Source organism: Marmota marmota, unplaced genomic scaffold (genome assembly GCF_001458135.2).
Source record: "Marmota marmota marmota unplaced genomic scaffold, marMar, whole genome shotgun sequence".
NCBI lineage: Eukaryota > Metazoa > Chordata > Mammalia > Rodentia > Sciuridae > Marmota > Marmota marmota.
Window position 1 is genome coordinate 18140783 of NW_025999941.1, and position 6635 is coordinate 18147417.

Sequence of the window (6635 nt, forward strand, 5' to 3'; positions counted from 1 at the left end):
TATATATATATATATATATATATATATATATATATATATATCTCCCAAAATTAAAGTTAACTTGTATGTCTTTTCTAGATTACCTCCCTAAGGACTTGGGACTTGAAAGTAAATTCAGTTTCGAACTAGTGACAGCCTGGGATCAGGTTTGCATTACTGTGATTGTCATTTGCCTCATTCTCTTAGGTGAGACACCAGCTTTTATTTTATTTTTGGTACAGGGGATTGAACCAAGGAGTGCTCAACCCCTGAGCCCCATCCCCAGCCCTTTTTTATATTTTATTTAGAGACAGGATCTCCCTGAGTTGCTTACGGCATCACTTTTGCTGAGGCTGGCTTTGAACTCATGATCCTCCTGCCTCAGCCTTCCAAGCCACTTGGATCACAGGCTCGCACCCCACCCCAATTCCTTTCAAGCTTCTTAAAGGGACCCTGTGTATATTAAAAACATGCTGGACAGAAGCATCTGGTACACCGATGGCAGAATATTATCCGAGGCCCTCCTCTGACTAACTTGCAACAAACTCACTGTACCAACAAGTATGTGTTGATGATTGTGCCTGTGTTGGAGCCCGGGGGGCACAGTGGGTAAATAAGGGTACCTGACCTCCTGGAATGTATACCTGAACATGTAGCTGATGCCCGTGACTGTATGTGTACGGGTGGACATTAGCCGAATGGCCCTCCTGTATTGAAAACTGCACACTGCAATGTCCTTCAGATACAAGGTACCAGGAACCTGTGGAGGAATGTTCAACTAGCAGACACAGCAGCTTCTAAGTCCCCAGGGTAGAAAGGCCGGCCCTGCCCGGCAGGGGACTGGGGTGGTCTAAGATGAACTCGGAGGCCAACTAATGCAGGTGCCTCCAGACAATGGTGGGGAGTCTGCCCTTGGCTTTTGGCTTGGGAGATGGGGACCCACTCATGATCTAAAGTGGCCAACATACTTCCACAATGTTGGTCCAGCTCCTGGGCAGGGAGCTGACCTGGGAAAGCAGTGGAACAGGCAGGCCAATGAGGAGGCTGTCCCTGCAGTCCCCTGGGGGACAGAAGAAGGGGGTGTATTACAAACAGAGTTCCTGCCCTCCACATCTCCAGCTTCAGCAAATGCTTGGAATTTGAGAGACAGCAATACCAAGTACTGCCACTATTTTTTTGTTGTTGTTATGGGGATTGAACCCAGGGATGCTTGACCACTGAGCTACATCCTCAGCCCTTTTGAGGGTCTTGCTAAGTTGCTGAGGCTGGCCTCAAATCTGGGATCCTCCTGCCTCAGCCTCCCATGTGGCTGGGGACGGAAAAATTGCAGGCATGCGTCACTGCACCCAGCCATGCTAATATTTTTGAAGCAAGAATTTGATTTGAGTCTCAAATCACAGCAAATTAGGAAGAAGGAAAGGGGCTCGATTTTAAAACCTCCATGAAAGTCCTTAGCCACACAGTGGCCCTGATCTTGTATCATAAGACCTACTAAGACAGAACCGTACCATCCTCCCCCGAAGTGAACGACCCTCACACTGCTTCCTGTCGGGCCAGGACAATCGGGAAAATGCAATGGTTTGTAGAAATGGAAATGGGAGGGGGAAATCAACCGATCGGTTATTTCGCAGAACGATTTGGAAATGGAGGTACTTACAAAGTGAACTGAAAATATTTGCTCGGAAGAGCAGATGAATACAGACAGCACTTAGGCGCTTAAATGATGAAAAGAATTCATGTGGCTTAAAAAATGACAAATTGATCCATTTTAAAGCAAAATTATTTACAGTTCACTTATCTGCCAAGACCCAAGGCCACTGGAGCAATTTACATGGACAACAGGAAATATTCCAAGTGCTGATGAGGTCAATGTCATTGGAGGTTGAATGAAAACCAGAGACTCAGATCCAAAACCCAGCAAAGGACGGCTCTGTGTCCTGTTGGTTTGTTTCTTGGGTTTTTTGTTTGTTTGTTTGCTTGCTTGCTTTTTGGTCTCTGTCATCATTTTTTTGATGGGTTGAAACTAAATGACTTTCTCCCAAAAGGCAAATGAAAGGAGTTAGCGCAGGAAGAAGAGCGGAAGTCCCAACTGGATATGAAGACGAACTTTTCCCAATGCCACGTTTTAATGGAATCCAAAACTATGCCAAGCGCAGTGGCACACGCCTGTGATCCTGCAGCTCGGGAGGCTGAGGCAGGAGAATCGCAAGTTCAAGGCCAGCCTCAGCAAAAGCGAGGCCCTAAGCAACTCGGTGAGACTCTGTCTCTAAATAAAATATAAAACAGGGCTGGGGGTAGGGCTCAGTGGCCCAGTGCCCCTGGGTTCAATCCCTGGTACCAGAAAAAGAAAAAAAATGCACTGTCTTTGTTCTAGGGGGCGCCAAAGGGCTCTCCCCTGAGAACCTGAATCTGAGCTAAACTGTGTGGGAGGGGGAGGGCGGGGGGGGGGGGAATGACCTGGGTAAACTTACTCTGCCATCCCCCATTTACCAGTCTCTCTGCTTCCCTGGGGAACGGTGATGGGATCCGGTGATGGGATCCGTGGCCATGCTGGTGAGACAAGTGGCCTTGGGGGAGGGGGAGTGGAGAGAAGGTTGAATGGCAACTTGGAGAGAGTGAAAAAGGCAGGATTCATAAAACTGAATGATTCAGGTGGGAATCGCTCAATGTGCACGTTCTCTACCGTCTGTGTGTCTCAAGGACTGGTTTTCCTTTAGCATCCCTTTGAAGGAAAAAGAGATGGAGTGCCATGAACAGAGGCCTGCTGTTATTACTTTCATCTTGCAAGGTTTGCTAGAGAGAAGTTGAAGACATCTCCTTGCCCGCCATCCAGGGTCCCTCCATGAAAGCTAGGTGTAAGGAGCTTTTGTATAAGTAGGAAGACTTGTCTCCTTTATACACTTTCTTTTATCCAATAATAGCTAAGTAAATAATCTGGTTTCCTATATCACTCAGGCTGCCAGGGAACTCCAAAGTATAACATAGCTCCATCACAGCACTGAATTTCATCTTCTCCTGACTTTGTGTGACTACTTGGTTGTTGTGACTGTGAGTGGAATAATTTTCATAAGGTGTACACTTGTCTGTTAGACTTCTGCCACATTGACTTCTCAAAATATATTCTCAGTAGACTTTAATTTTCATGGTAAAGATCTGTAAAGATCTGTTCATGTGGTTACTCTCACCAGTTCCATGAAAGCAGTATTTCCTATTTCAATTCCCACTGAAAACCTGTACTGGGTGTGGTAGTAGAAGACACTCGGTAAACACTTGCTGATGGAGTGAATGCATACAACATTCTGGGGAACTCTGACAATGAAGCCCTTTTCAATGAATGGAGTAATCAAGACCCTGTTTGCCTATGAGCTTTAAAAAGAGCAATGCCACAACCATCGAGCATCGTATTTATTATTATTATTGCATTTCTAGTGCCTCACACCAAACCTGAGTCCTTTTTTTATATTTAATTGCTGAGTTGCTTAGGGCCTCGCTAAGTGGCTGAGGCTGGCTTTGAACTCTCGATCCTCCTGCCTCAGCCTCCTGAGCTACTGGGATTACAGGAGTGCATCACCATGCCTGGGTTTTGATAGGTTCTTAATACTAGTATGTGGAATAAATGGATGAACAGATGGGTGGGTAAGTAAATCAAAGATGAATGTATTTAAGGATGACTGTACATATGGATAGATGGACGGATGGAGGGGTGGTTGGGCAGATGAAGAAACAGAGAAAGAAAAAGTTGAAAAAGGAAGTAGGAGGAAAATCCAAGTGATGTGACTTAAAACACAGGGTCTGGTGTGACACTGGTCATTTTAAATTCTCAGACAGAACGTCCTTATGTGTGATTCAGACTGACAGTCCCAGTTAAGTAAGTTTGCAGTCAGGATGACTAAGTTGGGCCAGAGAATCTGTTTTCTAGAGAGATCTAAAACCCAACGGCAAATATCTCTTATTTTTTGTTTCTGTTGTTTGGCAGAGAAATCCCTGATTATGGAAGTTCAGATATCAAATGAATACAATGTTATTAAGACATAGTCACTGTCCCCAGTGAGGCTATAAACCACAAACTCAACATCCACACTCAATCTAGTGGGTGAAGCAGCTTATTAAGAATAAGCTTATGAGGAGGCTGGGGATGGGGCTCAGTGGTAGGGCCCCTATCTAGCAGGTGTGAGGTCCTGGGTTCAATTCTCAGCATCACATACAAATAAATAAATAAAATAAAGGTATTGTGTCCATCTACAACTTAAAAAAAAATTGGAAAAAAAAATGCTTACAGGGATACCCAGGAGGGAGAATATGACATTCTGCTCTAATAAAGACTAACTAATTATTGCAAACATTAAAAAAAGAAAAGAAATGGAGTGTGAAAGCACGCAGAAGCTGTCCATCACACGAGGAAACCGATCAAGCCAGCAACCTCTAAGAAAAACACAACCCCCAAGCCCCCCGCCCTGGATTCCAGAACCACGTGCGCAGACCTGCTGGCAAATCCAAGCGAGTCACGACCCAGGCTTGTGATCATGCAGCCTGCCGAACTGGCCCAATCGGTCCCAACCCGAGTGACTTTCAGGTCCCAGGGCATCCAGCTTCCTTGTGGATCCCCCACCAGAAAAATCCCATCCCCCTCTGTCTCTGTGGCAGGACATCACTGAGACGCCGACTGGGAGAGGGAAAGGGCTTCCCGCCCACCTGTGCAGAGCTCCCACCGATCACAGATGTGAGCTCCACTGCCAAGAGCACACCTTGGCTGACAGCCCCCGAATTCCTGCAGCAATGCCGCCCAGACCGTCATCCCTGGGCTGGCACCGGAATCGGGGAAGGACAAGCCTCAAGTGTGGGGGTTTGTTCTTTCGGAACCCGGCAGCCACCACTCTGTGGGCCCGTGGTAATTAAGAGCCAGCAGACTGTGGCCAAAGCCGTTAAGAGAGCTCTTTCCCTAGTAAGGCAGCCCGAGTAATTGGCTGGCTGCTTGCTAATGACATGGCTCTTGCAAAATAAACTGGCTCCGGGGTGGGGGCGCCCACTGAGTTGGTGAATGCAGGCTCTGTACCTGTTTGAGACCCTTTGGGGGTTCCCCAGGTAATTCTGAAACACTATGGGGAAGATGAGATGCACCCGGATTTCAAAAATCCTTGTGCCCAGTAAATGTAAGTAGGATGCCAAACAGAGAGGGACACCTGGCTGCCTCTGGTCATGCCACCAGTGTCACACTGCTATGTGTCCCCAGTAGGCTTCTTGTCTGGGCTAAGCCGGGTGTTTAAAATAAACCCATGTCTCAGCCCAGCATGGCTGCAGGTAGGGGGGGAGAAAAAGACGGCTTGCACCAACCTGAGCTCGGGAGACACGTCTTCCAGACTCACTTCTATTTTTCTGAAGGCCAAATGGGTTTTTGACGACGGGCAAGGGACAGGGGGACACACATGCGCACATGCACACGCGTTATCGTCTCTGGAGCTCCAGTGTGGACACGGACCAGCCCATCCCTGCCTGACACAGACTGACAGGGCCAGCAGCCCTGAAGTCGCCCTTCCCCATCACCATGGCACAATGCCAAGGGAATCACATCAATGACTGCAGGTTTTTCTCTCTGGAGAACTTAGGAGTGGGGCTCGGGGATGCAGGAAGCTCCCTCTCCCGTCTTAATAAACTTCTGCTTGGCGCCACCACTCTTAGAGACAGGTGGGAAGAACTGAGCCCAGCCCCGGAAGCATGCAAAGTTTTAAAGGTCCTTCTTCCCCCCCCCCCGGGGGGGGGAATGCACGAAGCTGTAAATCTGCCCGTCCCCCCAAAATCTTTTAAGTCACCCTTCTGGATCCCAGTGCTAATGAACTGGGAAGCCTCTTCCACGCCGATCAATTACACGGAGTTCCAGATTTTGAATTTTTAAGTAGCATTTTAATTTGTTGTTAGTGCCCCCCGGAGCAAAAGCAGCAGACCACCAAGCCCAAACACCATAACCTCCAAGCCATTAGCTAACGTGTCAAGCAGGTAATGCATCTTCAGGGAAACCAGATTAGAAAGGACAGCAAAACATTGATTTTTTTTTTTTTTTAAGAATCCTATACCTGCAGCATAATGCTGCTAAAGCCAGCCAAACAACAAAGGGCATTTCCACAGCTAGGAAATGTCTTATTCTCAGGGCTGGGGCCACGAAACCTGCTCCACCCGAGCATGGACATGCTCACGGGCAAAGGAAGCCTTCCTTAAACCTACGGGCTTTAGAATTTGTAAATAAGTCATCAATCCATGCACCAAAAAAAAAAAAAAAAAAAGCTTTGGAAGAGAATGAGTAGCCATGTGAACTGGCTGGAAACACCAGTTGAGAGCAATGCTACCCAGGGAGCAGGTGGAGTCTTTTTCCAAAAGGAAATAGCATTTGTATGTAGCAAGTTAAAACCCTGCTCTGAAACTCATCTGCTGGAAGGAGAGTTGTGATCCCTCTGCACAGTGAAGGTACTCACATGCAATCCTTTATCTCAGCTCCTGCAGCTTTGCCCACGAATCCCCCACAGTTTACAAGATAAGCCCAAACCTCCATCTATACCAAACAGATCCCCAGAACTTAATCAAAGCAAGCCACCGGCTCCCGTCTCCGAAATGCATTTAGCCAAGGGAAGCCAGATGGAGCACACCCTCCCACCCCAACCCCCCGC

At 47.4% G+C, this 6635-nt stretch overlaps 1 protein-coding gene across 15 annotated transcripts in view; it reads right to left on the reverse strand.

Annotated features, from left to right (window-relative positions):
* Magi1 (membrane associated guanylate kinase, WW and PDZ domain containing 1) overlaps positions 1 to 6635 on the reverse strand; it is a 612663-nt gene that overhangs the window by 38735 nt on the left and 567293 nt on the right. The window lies entirely within an intron of this gene.